Source organism: Balaenoptera physalus (assembly GCF_965194825.1).
Source record: "Balaenoptera physalus genome assembly, chromosome: X".
NCBI lineage: Eukaryota > Metazoa > Chordata > Mammalia > Artiodactyla > Balaenopteridae > Balaenoptera > Balaenoptera physalus.
This window is the reverse complement of record NC_138903.1, coordinates 70,529,581-70,542,705: the sequence shown is the minus strand read 5'-3', so window position 1 is coordinate 70,542,705 and position 13,125 is coordinate 70,529,581.

Here is a 13,125-nt window from a genome sequence, read left to right as displayed (position 1 = left end):
TTTATTTCCATTACTCTAGGAGGTGGGTCACAAAAGATCTTGCTGTGATTTATGTCAAACAGTGTTCTTCCTACGGTTTCCTCTAAGTGTTTTATAGTGTCTGGCCTTACATTCAGGTCTTTAATCCATTTTGAGCTTATTTTTGTGTGTGATGTTAAAGAACATTCTAATTTCATTTTTTTACATGTAGCTGTCCAGTTTTCCTAGCACCATTTATTGAAGTGACTGTCTTTCCTCCATTGTATAGTCTTGCCTCCTTTTTCATAGATTAATTTACCATAGGTGTGTGGATATATTTTTGGGCATTCTATCCTGTCCCATTGGTCTATATTTCTATTTTTGTTCCAGTACCATGCGTTCTGATTACTGTAGCTTTTTAATATAGTCTGAAGTCAGGAGCCTGATTCCTCCAGCTCCATTATTTTTTCTCAAGATTGCTTTGGCTATTCAGGGTCTTTTGTGTGTCCATAAAAAATTTAAGATTTTTTTTTCTAGTTCTTTGAGAAATGCTATTGGTAATTTGATAGGGATTTCACTGAATCTGTAGATTGACTTGGGTGGTATAGTCATTTCCTTAAAAAAATAAAAATAGAACTACCATATGATCCAGAAATCCCACTCCTGGGCATATACCTGGAGAAAAACATGGTTCAGAAGGATACATACACCCCAATGTTCATTGCAGCACTCTTTACAATAACCAAGACATGGAAGCAACCTACCTAAATGTCCATCCACAGATGAATGGATAAAGAAGATGTGGGACATATATACAGTGGAATGTTACTCAGCCATAAAAAGAAGGAAATAATGCCCTTTGCAGCAACATGGATGGACCTGGAGATTATCATACTAAGTGAAGCTGTCAGACTGAGAAAGACAAATATCATATGATATCACTTATATATGGAATCTAAAAAAAATACACACAAACTTAGGTATAAAACAGAAACAGACTCATAGATTTAGAAAACGAACTTATGTTTACTAGGGAAGAGAAGTGGGGAGGGATAAATTAGGAGGTAAGGATTAACATATACACACTACTAAATACAAAATAGATAATCAACATGGGCCTACTGTATAGCACAGAGAACTCTGTTCAATATTCTGTAACAACCTAAATGGGAAAATAACTTGAAAAAGAATAGATACATGTATATGTTTAAGTGAATCACTTTGCTGTACACCTGAAACTAACACAACATTGTTAATCAACTACACTCCAATATAAAATAAAAAAAATTTAAATTTTGAAAAATTAAAAATAAAGGGAAGTGCTCCGTGTGTTGTTGAATCAGTGTTTCTGTGAGAGGAAAAAGGGTCTGGGGCATCCTGTTCCACCATCTTGCTGACATCACTACTCTATCGTTTCTCTGTTTAGTACTAGTTCTTGTTACTTACATCTGCTTCTGTGGTTTGCGTTCTTGGAAATGTGATCACCAACAACCAAGCTCTATGCTTTTTATTTGTATTAGCAGAAATAGACAAGAGATATGAATGTAATGACAGACACTGTCTATGATGCACTTTTACTGCATCAGTAATTATCCTTAGTTTCACAAAAACATTGCAGATGTGTTACTATCATTTTCCTATTTTTACAGAGGAGGAAACTGATGCACAGAGAAAATATTTACCTTGCCCAAAGTTATGCAGCTTATTAATAGAAGATTTGGGAATTGAACCCAGGCAGTTTAACTCCAGAACCTGTGCCCTGGAGACAGAGACAGTACACAGTAAGTGATGTGGGGAAATATCTGCAACTTATTTGAAAGGCAAAAAATTAATATACTAGATTTGATAAGAATACTCACAACCCAATTAAAATGTTTTAACAGAAAAATAGACAAAGGACACAATTAGGCATGTCACAAAAGAATACAAGTAAATGAAGAATAAGTCATTCTCAGTGTAACTCAAAACAATTATAACATTTCACAATTATAAAATTGGCAGTGACTTTTATAAATATTAACAACCAGTGTTGGTATAATACAGAGATATGATGGAGATATAAATATTAAAACAATTTTGGAGGACAATGAATCAGGCTGAATCAAAACAATATATACTGTACATACAAAGTTCAATATTGACCCTCAGCAATCTTCATAGACCATCAGGAAGAGATGGTTGTGTATGAACAGTGATGATAGTGACTCTAGGATCCAGAAGCTTGCTGGGCTGTTGTTGGGTATAACACCAATGAGGAAACAGATGGCTGGGTTTCTCAGGACCTTTGATACAGCAGGAGCTGGTACATAAAAAGGCGAAAAATGAAGAAAAATATTATGACAAACTGACCCAAAAGGACCAGCTGCAAAATGATGAAAACCTCTCTTATCTTGAAAATAGTCTCTAATATTATTTTAACCTAAATAGCTCTTACCACATCTTAAATATCACAGTCAGACTCTCAAGGAAATCTGTATTCAAATTTGGCAAAACAGTAGTTTTGTTCCCTTTGCACCATTTTGCTAAAAGATAAAGCTACTGTGGGCTTTTTTTCCCTATTTACAACAAAGAGAATATAAACAGTGTTTTAAAAAATAATTTTTAATAAAAATACTTTTGAACTATGAAAACATACAAAGAATGAACTCTTTAAAAACAAAACCAAAGCAAAACCAAAAACAAACAAGCAAAAAAACACTTCACATATATGTTCCACATTTGGCACTGAGCTCTGGGGATTTTCTGTTTTTCTAAAAATTTTAAGTTATTGTGTTGTTTTGTTTTTTTCCTATTCTGTTTTACTTCTAGAGCAACAACTGAGTTAAGCTACATAACTATGACAGTTACAGGGTCTCATGGTTTTTATTTGTCTTTCCCTAATGACTAGCTATGTTGAGCATCTTTTCATTTATTTATTTTTAATTGGGTTGGCTTTTTAAATTTTTGAGTTGTATGGATTCTTTATACATTCTGAATACTGGACACTTATCAGATAAATAACTTGCAAATATTTTCTCCCATTCTGTGAGTTGTTTTACACTTTTTGATGGTGTCATTTGAAGAACAAAAATTTTTAATTTTGATAAAGTAAAATTTCTCTATTTTTCTTCTGATTTTTGTGCTTTTGGAGTCACATCTAAGAACCACTTTCTAATGCAACGTTACAAAAATTAACACCTATGTAATCTTCTAAGACTTTAATAGTTTTAGTTACTATATTGAGGTCCGATCTATTTTGAATTAATTTTTGTACACTAAGTATGGAAAAGTTCAATCTCACTCATGCAAATTGATATACAGTTGTTCTAAAACCATTTGTTGTAAAACTATTTTTGTTAAAAATCAATTGACCATAAATGTGAGGGTTAATTTTGGAACTCTTAATTCTAGTGCATTGAACTATATGTCTGTCATTATGCTGGTACCACACTGTCTTGATGTCTGCAGCTTTGAAATAAATTTTAAGGTCAGGAAGTATTAATCCTCCAACTTTGTTCTTCTTTTACAAGTTTGTTTTGTCTATCCTGGGTCCCTTACTTTTCCATATGAATTTTAAGATTAGCTTGTCAATTTCTACAGAAAGACAGGGAGAATTTTGATAAGAATTACATAAAATGTAGAGGTCATTTGTAGAGTATTGTCATCTTAATATTAAATCTTTAAGTCCATATATATGGGATGTGTTTACACTTATTTAAGTCCTCTTTAATTTATTTAAACAATTTTTTTTTTAGTCTTCAGAGTATGTGTCACATTTATTTTTTTTAAAAATTTGTGTCTCTTTTATGCTATTTTAAATAGAATTGCTTTCTTAATTTCAGTTTTGCCTTTTTTTGCTATTGTTTAGACAATAGATTTTTGTATACTGATGCTATACTCTGTAAACTTCCTGAACTCATTTATTCTATTGTGTGTTTGTGTATTATATTTTTCTGTGTACAAGATCATGTTATCTGTAAATAAAAATAGCTTTAATTCTTTATTTTATTTACTTTCCTTACCTCCAATACAGTGTTGAATAGAAGGTAAGAGCAGAAATCCTATTCTTACTTCTGATCATAAGTGGGAAGGTTTCAGTCTTTCACCATTCATTATGATGTTAGATCGAGGTTTTTTATAGATGACCTTCATCAGGTTAAGGAAATTCACTCCTAGTACTAGTTTGCTGAGTGTTTTTATTATAAATAGATATTAGATTTTGTAAAATGCTTTTTCTATATATATTGTGATAATCATGTGGTTTTGTTTTATTCTATTATTATAATGTTACACATTAATTGATTTTCAAGAGGTAAAACAGCCTTGCATCCCATGAGTAAATCTCACTTGATTATGGTGTATAATTCTTTTTTAATATCTTGTTGGATTCTATTTTAGCTAATATTTTGTTAAAGGTTCTTCCAACTGTATTCATAAGGCATACTTGGTGTATGGTTTTCCTTTTTTTAATTCAATTTATTTAAAATAAAACAAAACCAAGAACAGTTCAGCCATTTTTCTCACCATTCCCCCACTCCTTGCATCTGGCAAAAACCAATCTGTTCTCTGTAACTATGAGCTCAGTTTATAAATAGATAGATGATTGATAGATGATAGATAGTTATAGATAGATAGATGTAGATAGATGATAGACAGATAGATAGATAGATAGATAGATAGATAGATGATAGATAGGTAGATTCCACATATAAGAGAGATCATACTGTATTTCTCTGTTGGACTTATTTCATAATGCCCTTGTGGTCCATTCATATTGTCACAATGAGATAGCATGTTTTAGTGGCTGAATAATATTTAATGGTACACATACACACCACAATTTCTTTATTCCTTTAGGTATAATGAACACTTAAGTTGTTTTCACATCTTGGCTATTGAAATAATTCTGCAATGAACATGGAAGTGCATATATCTTTTTGAATTAGTGTATTTTTTTATCTTCAGATAAAGAGCTAGAAATGGAATTGCTGGAATATATGTTAGTTCCTACACAGTGTTAGAAGTCCTAACCACAGCAATTAGGCAAGAAAAAGAAATAAAAGTCATTCAAATTGGAAAGAAAGAAGTAAAACTGTCACATTGCAGACAATATATTATATATAGAAAACACTAAAGACTCCATTAAAAAGAACACTTAGGATATTATGCTACATGAAATGTCAGACAGAGAAAGACAAATACTGTAAGCCTTCACTTATATGTGATATCTAATATTGGCCTTTAATTTTCTTTTTTTGGAATTGTCTTTATCTGGTTTTGGTATCAGCATTATAGTGGCTTTGTAAAATGAATTTAGGAGTTTTCCCTTCTCTTCAATTTTTTGGAGTAGTTTGAGAAGTATGGTTATTAACTATTCTTTTCTTTATTTTAAATAAATTTATTTATTTATTTAGTTAGTTAGCTATTATTTTTGTCTGCACTGGGTCTTCGTTGCTGAGCACAGGCTTTCTGCAGTTGTGGTGGGCGGGGCCTACTCTTCGCTGCGGTGCGCGGACTTCTCATTGCCGTGGCTTCTCTTGCTGTGGAGCATGGGCTCTAGGCGCACAGACTTCAGTAGTTGCAGCACGTGGGCTCAGTAGTTGTGACTCGCAGGCTCTAGAGCGCAGGGTCAGTAGTTGTGGTGCATGGGCTTAGTTACTCTGCGGCATGTGGGATCTTCCTGTACCAGGGCTCAAATCGGTGTCCCCTGAATTGGCAGGTGGATTCTTAACCACTGCACCACGAGGGAAGCCCATTATTAGCTATTCTTCTGTTTGATAGAATTCCCTTTTGAAGCCATTCAGTTCTGGACTTTTGAATGCTGGAAGTTTTTTTTTTTTTTTTTTTTTTTTTTTTTTTTTACACATTCAATTTCATTGCTAGTGATTGATCTGTTCAGGCTGTCTATTTCATCCTGATTCAGTCTAGGCATGTTTTATATTTCTAGAAATTTGTCTGTTTCTTCTAAGTCATCCAATTTGTTGGCAAATAACTGTTCATGGTAACATCTTATGATTATTTTAAATCTCTGTGTTTTCATTTGTTATTTCTTGGGGGTCAGATCAGGTCCCAATTTGCTGGAGAAGAAGCCCAGAGTGTCAGGTATGAGTTGGCTCAGTTCCCTTTAAGTATGTGCTTTCCTCCTCCCAGCACTGGCAGCCTCATCCCAAAGTGGAGCAGTGCTGGAGCTCAGGGGCTGCTGAATGTGTTCAGCCTGGGTCTGGGAACAGGCTGTGTTGGTCCCAGCCTTAGTCAGTGATCTGGTCCACTTCTGCTGCACTACCTGTGTAAGCAACAGTAGTGGCTTCCCCTGCCTTGCTCAGAAGGCACTCCAGGTCTGAGTCACCTTTGTCCCTTACAGCAGAGCTCTCCCCACGACCACTGCAGCCCTTACCCTGGTTTGTAGCTGCCCTGCAGAGCAAACAGGGCTGGTGCAGGCACTTGACATGGGTCAGGGTGCCACCTGTTGCTGCACAGTTGCAGTAAGAGACCCAGATGACTTCTGGTGTGCTGCCTGTATAAGTGCAAGTAATGGCTGCCCCTGCCCTTCTCAGACACTGCTCAGGATCAGAGCCAACTTTGTGCCTTATAGCCAAGCCCTTCCCTTGACCATAGCATCCCTCACCCCAGTGTACAGCTATATTGTGAAGCAAGGACGGCCAAAAAGGTCTCTTGGCTCAGGCTGGAGTTTGTGCCAGTGAGGTCACAGGAAACCAGCCAGTGATCCGTTTAGTTTCAATCCACCTTTTCTGCCCTGATCCAGGAGTAAGTAAGCATGTGCACTCTCCTTATGATCAGAGTCCAGGAGTCTCACAGCCCTCCTGTTAGTCCCATGGTCCCTGGAAGCAGCCAAGGGGGCTCCTCTTCCCAGTGTTGGACACCGAGGCTGGGGTTCCCCATATGTGGCTCGAACTGCTAACTCCCCAGGGAGGATCTCCACTCATGTAATTCCCTTCCTCTTCTTACTCCCCTCCCAGGGGCACAGGTCCTGACCTGTTCTCTTCTCTTCCCTTCCTATCCATTTCTATGTGGATCTTTCTTACACCCTTCATTGTGCAGGAGTCTTTCTGCCAGTCTCCTGTTAGTTTACAGTGAGAATTGCTCCACATGTTAATGTATTTTTGACGTGTCCATGGGGGGAAGTGAGTTCTGCATTCTCCTACTCTGTCATCTTGATCTCCTCCCCTTCTGCTAATTTTGGGCTGTTTGTTCTTTTTCTAGTTTCTTGAGGTGTAGAGATATGATGTTTATTTGAGATTTTTATAATTTCTTATAAACCTTCATGGCTATAATCTTTCAGAACTGTTTTTGCTGCATCCTACAAGGTTTGATATGTTGTATTTTTATTTTCATTTATTTTGAGGTCATTTTTATTCCTCTTTTGATTTCTTCTTTGACCCATTTGTTATTTAGAAGTGTATTGTTTGTTTCTACATATTTGTTGATCTCATTTTTCTCTTGTTCTTGATTTCTAGTTTTGCATCACTGAGGTCATAAAAGGTAGTTGTTATGATTTCAATCTTAAATTTGCTAAAATTTGTTTTGTGGCTTATCATATGCTCTATCCAGAAAATTTTTCCATGTGCACTTGAGAAGAATGTGTATTCTGTTTCTATTGTGTGGAGCATTCTATCTATGACTGTTAAGTCCACTTAGTCTAAAGCGTGGCTCAATTCCAATGTTTCCCTTTTGACTTTTTGTCTGGATGATCTATCCATTCTGATAGGCTGGTATTGAAGTCTCCTATTATTATTGTGTTATTGTCTATTTCCCTTAAGATCTGTTAGTATTTGCTTCATATATTTCAGTACTCAAGGTTTGGAACCCTATATATTTACAATTTTTATATCTTTTATGTATTTACTCATTTATCATTATGTAATCACCTTCTTTTTCTCTTGTTATAACTTTTGGTTTGAAATCTATTTTGTCTGGTATCAGTATGGCTTTGCCCACTTTCTTTTGGTTCCCACTTGCGTATGAACGTCATCTTCCTTCACTTTGAGCCTGTGTGTCTTTAGAGGTGAAATGTGTCTCCTTCAGACAGCATATAATTGGGTCTTTTTAAAAATCCATCCAGCCATTCTATGCCTTTTGATTGGTGAGTTCAGTCAACTTACATTTACATTAATATTACATATTAAAAATTACCCTAAATGTGCATTGACTTTTTAATCTTTTGTCTTCTAGTTATTTTGTCTCTCCATTTTTTTCTTCTGTTTCTGTCTACCTTTGTAAGTTGGTGGTTTTCCTTGGTGAATTGCTAGTCTCCTCTTTTTAAGTTTAGTGTCTCTGCTCTGGACTTTTGTGGTTAACATGAACTTTACATAAAATATCTCATAAATAAAATAGTACTTTCTCTGCTGGTAGCAGTTTTTCTTCATTCACCTGTAAAAGTTCTGTTATTTTACTCCTCTCCATTTATATTTTTAATTCCTAAACTATCTTTTTACCTTGTGAATTAATTATCAAATTGTAGTAGCTATAATTATTCTCAATGTTCTTTTGCTTTAACTTTTAGGCTATAATTGTTTAATATAACATTCTAAAACAGAGATGCAATTTTCTAATTCTGACTGCCTATTTACCATCTTAATCAGAGTTTTGTGTACTTTGGTCTTTTTGTTTCAGCTTGAAGAGCTAAAGCATTTCTTGTAAGACAGGTTTAGTGGTCATGAACTCCCTCAGATTTAGTTTGTCTGGGAAAGTCTTTATTTCTCTTTCATATTTAAAAGATAACTTTGCCAGATAAAGTATTCTTGGCTGGCAATTTTTTATCTTTCAATATTTTGAATATATCAGTCTACTCTTTCCTAGCCTGTGGAGTTTCTGCTGAGAAATTTGCTGATAACCTAATGGGGGTTTCTTTGTAGGCTACTGTCTTTTTTCCCCAGCTACCTTTAAAATTCTTTCTTTATTATCAATTTTTAACCATTTCATTTTAGTGTGTCTTGGAAAAGGTCTTTTTGCATTGAGATAATAAGGTGTTTTATTAAATTCATGGACTTGTATATGCAGTTTCTTCTCCTTATCTTTCTCTTCTTGTATAGGCATTAATCTTATGGTGGCTTTTCTCTTGGAGTCTGATAATTCTCGTAGGGTTTTTTCACTTTTTAAAAATCTTAGTTCTCTTTCTTCTTCCACCTGAATCAGTTCTAAATTCCTATCCTCGAGCTAGCTTATTTCCTCTTCCATCTGATCTGCTCTATTTCTGAGGCTTTCTAGTTTTCCAATGCATTCATCATTTCACTTATTAAGTTCTTCAGCTCCAGAATTTCTGATCGGTGTTTCTTTTTAGAATACAATCTCTTTGGTAAAGTACTGTTTTTGTCCATTGATTTTATTCCTGAGTTGATGGAATTGTCTTTCTGAGTTTTCCTGTAGATCACTGAATTTCTTCATAAATTCTGTTTTGAATTCTTTGTCAGTTAGATTGCATGTCTTTATGTTAAGTTGCTGAAGGATAATCATTTTCTTTTTGTTATATTGTATTACCATAACTTTTCATAGTGTTTGATGAAATGTGCTTTCTGCCACCACATTTGAAATAGCAAACACTTTTCTTATTTAGGTAAGGCTCTGTTTACTTTGATTCTAACAATTCAACAGGTTGATAATTAGGAAACTTTATTTTGTTTTCCAGAAGGTGACATTATAGGACAAGTTTTTAATTTCTTTTACCAGTGCTGATTGCTAAATTTGAGAGCACATATATTAAAAAGCTAGAAAAAAAAAAAAGCTGGCAGCAGAGTAGAGTAAGGTGTTTGCTTAGCACATGGGTTTTTGGGTGTGTCCATGGCCTGCTAGGAGGATCCTTGTGTTGGGGAGTTGCAGAGGTCTGTGGGCAAGCCTATTGCTGGAAACTTTGGGCAGATGATAAGAAATGCATCCCTTCAGTTCTCTTTGTCTACTTTCTATTTTCTTTTGCACCCCCAAGTCATGGAGATTTCCCCTCAGATATACAGGTTTTGCTGAAAAAAAATTGGAACCCTCCAGCTGCAGCCCACACAGCCATGAGTAATTTCACTCACCCCTTTCATTTTCTATCTCTTCTGCTAGAGAGGTCGCTGCTGCCTCTGGTGTCACTGCTGCCAGTGTCACTGCCTTAAGTGCCATCAGTGCTGCTGCTGCCATCACTGTGACTCCCTTGGCTCCATAGCCTCCTCTGAGGGCAAAGCTACCCACTTTCAGATGCACAGATGAATGTATCTCTGGGTGTCCTAGTGTGTGATGTAAAGGAGCTTCTGATCAGTTGTGAGAGAAAGAAGAAATGACTCAGGTCACAGTGATGCTTATGCCTCTCCAAATTCAGTTTCTATATATTTTTTGCTCCACTTTCTCTGGGTTGGTTTCAATATCATACAGGTTCTTTACTCATAGTCATAAGGTGACTATGTTAACTCTAAACAAATTCCAGTGTGAAGAGAATACCTGATTTACTAATTGTGCCAACATAAGTCCAGGAATTGAGTCTCATTGTTTCTAATTGGCCTGACATAATTCATGGAGTCAATCTGAACCAAGCACCATAGGCAGGGGGAAGGAAAGTAATTAGTGTTGTAGGCGTACTTCATAAGTTGCATCCTTAGAACTTGTATTGGAATCAGTATCACCTGTAGTTCATAGTCTGAGACTAAAATCAAAATATATCAAGAAAGCAAAGTGTGGGGTTTCCCTGGTGGTGCAGCGGTTGAGAATCTGCCTGCCAATGCAGGGGACACGGGTTTAAGCCCTGTACTGGGAAGATCCCACATGCCGTGGAGCAACTAAACCCATGTGCCTCAACTACTGAGTCTGCTCTCTAGAGCTCACATACCACAACTACTGAAGCACATGCACCTAGAGCCCGTGATCCGCAAGAAGAGAAGCCACTGCAATGAGAAGCCCACGCATCACAACGAAAAGTAGCCCCCGCGTGCTGCAACTAGAGAAAAACCCTCGCAGCAACAAAGACCCAATGCAGTCAAAAATAAATAAATAAAATAAATAAATTTATTAAAAAAAAAAGAAAAAGAAAGCAAAGTGGTTTCTGGGGCGCACAAACAAAGCAAGATAATGCAGTCTAATTGCTTCAAACTCATATGTCAGTTTCAAAAAACATATAGACCTTATTGTTACTTTGCCATTTATTACATAAATATAGATGGGAGTGATAATGCAGTTAGTTGGCTTGTTATGGGCACAATCTGAGCACTCATTTTGGATTTTCATAGGCTCTCACATCTATCTGATTTTATTTTTGGTGTTAATAAAAAGACCATATGCCTAATGTTGTTTTCCCTCAGAAGCTATTTACATGTATATAGCATGTTAATTAACCACCTACGTTTTTCATGGGAAGCTTCTGGTAATAAGTTCGGCAAGTGCCCCTTTTGTTTCTTTGCCGCATCCATCCTTCAGAATCTCAACATTGCAGCTTTAAACGTACCCATAGTTTTCAGTCATAGGCATTGGCTTCTAAGTACTGCTGGAGAAAATCATACAACAGTGCCCTAAACATCTGATATCTTACTAAAATAACACTTTTGGGTACTTCTTTGATAAACTTAATCAAAAAATGGGAGCAAGGTTTCTTCCAAAATTTATAACGGAACAATATTCAATTTGATATTTTAAGAGCTCCAGTGGTTCTGATGTAGTAGATGAATATGGTTCCTACAAGAGATGATGAGAAATCCTGTTCAGTTTTTTTTAGCTACTACCTTCATTCACTAAAATATGATTTTAACTTACTTGCCTACCACCGTAATCAGACAATTCCTGCAAATGTAAATGTCCTCCAAATTGATACATCCAATTATTTAGTCATAGTATTTTTCAGCTCCTACTGTTATTTAATGTGTTCTTTATATGAAGCTCCTTTCTTCATTTACTCCATGAGAAAAATCACTACTGGTTCTCCTGCTATTTTTCATTCCTTATTTACTGATTTATCCTTTTTATCCGCTTATTAAATGCTTAAATTTCCCCACGTTCAGTATTTTATTCTATTATCCCCTCATTCCATATGCTTGTCTTGGGGATCTCATTCACTTTCATGATTTCAGTCACGTTTTACATTTTGATAATTTCTAAATATCTACAGCATAACCCTGCTTCTTGAGCACCAGACTTATGTTCAACTCCTACTGAACATATATAATATCTTCCTGGTCACCTAAAGGAATTTCAAATGCAACATATCAAAATCTATATTTTCCATCAAATTCACTCCTCCTCTGTCACATTTCTTCCTCAAAGCACATAACACTGTCAACAACCAGTCAGTCCTCATACCAGAAATATGAAAATAACTCCTCATGCTTCCTCAATATCCACATTCAGTTTCTTACTAATTTCATCAGGTTCTACTTGTAATTTCTTGAATCTATCTTCTGCACTACATTATTATTGCTAGCAATAATGTATACAGGGACTGATACACACACTTTATTTCAATATTATCATTAATTCCATTTTCGTCTGATCTTCACTCTGCCTCAACTGAAATTATTGCAGTATTTTATTTTTTAAAACTGGTCTCCTATCCTTAGACTTAGTTCCTCTGCAATTCATTTTTATACTATTTTTAAAATTGATGTTCTAAAAAATTAAATCTAATAATATTATTCCTCAGCTTTATACAATCCAATAGCTCTCTAATATCAAAATCTAAAGTCTAAATCCATAGCTTGGCTCAAAAAAAGCTCACATTTTCTGGATTCTGATTATTTTTCCAGTCTTATCACTCACCACCTTTGAAGGCTTTTTTCTCCAGCCATATTATGTAAGTTACCTTATTTCCCAGAATGTACCCAGCAGTATATATTGAATATGATAACTATTCAATAGATATTTGCTGAATAATTAAATATTATCAAGTTGTTAACACATAAATTTAGCTGCAACAATAATGAGCTTAAATCAACATTTAGCCTTAGTTAAGAGTTAAGCAATTTAGGGACTTCCCTGGTGGTCCTGTGGGTAAGACTCTGCCCTCCCAATGCAGGGGGCCCGGGTTCAATCTGTGGTCAGGGAACTAGATCCCGATTGCATGCCACAACTAAAGATCCTGCACAACGCAATGAAGATCCAGTGTGCCACAACTAAGACCTGGCCCTCAGAATGGGAGAAAATATTTGCAAATGAAGCAACTGACAAAGGATTAATCTCCAAGATTTACAAGCAGCTCATGCAGCTCAATAACAA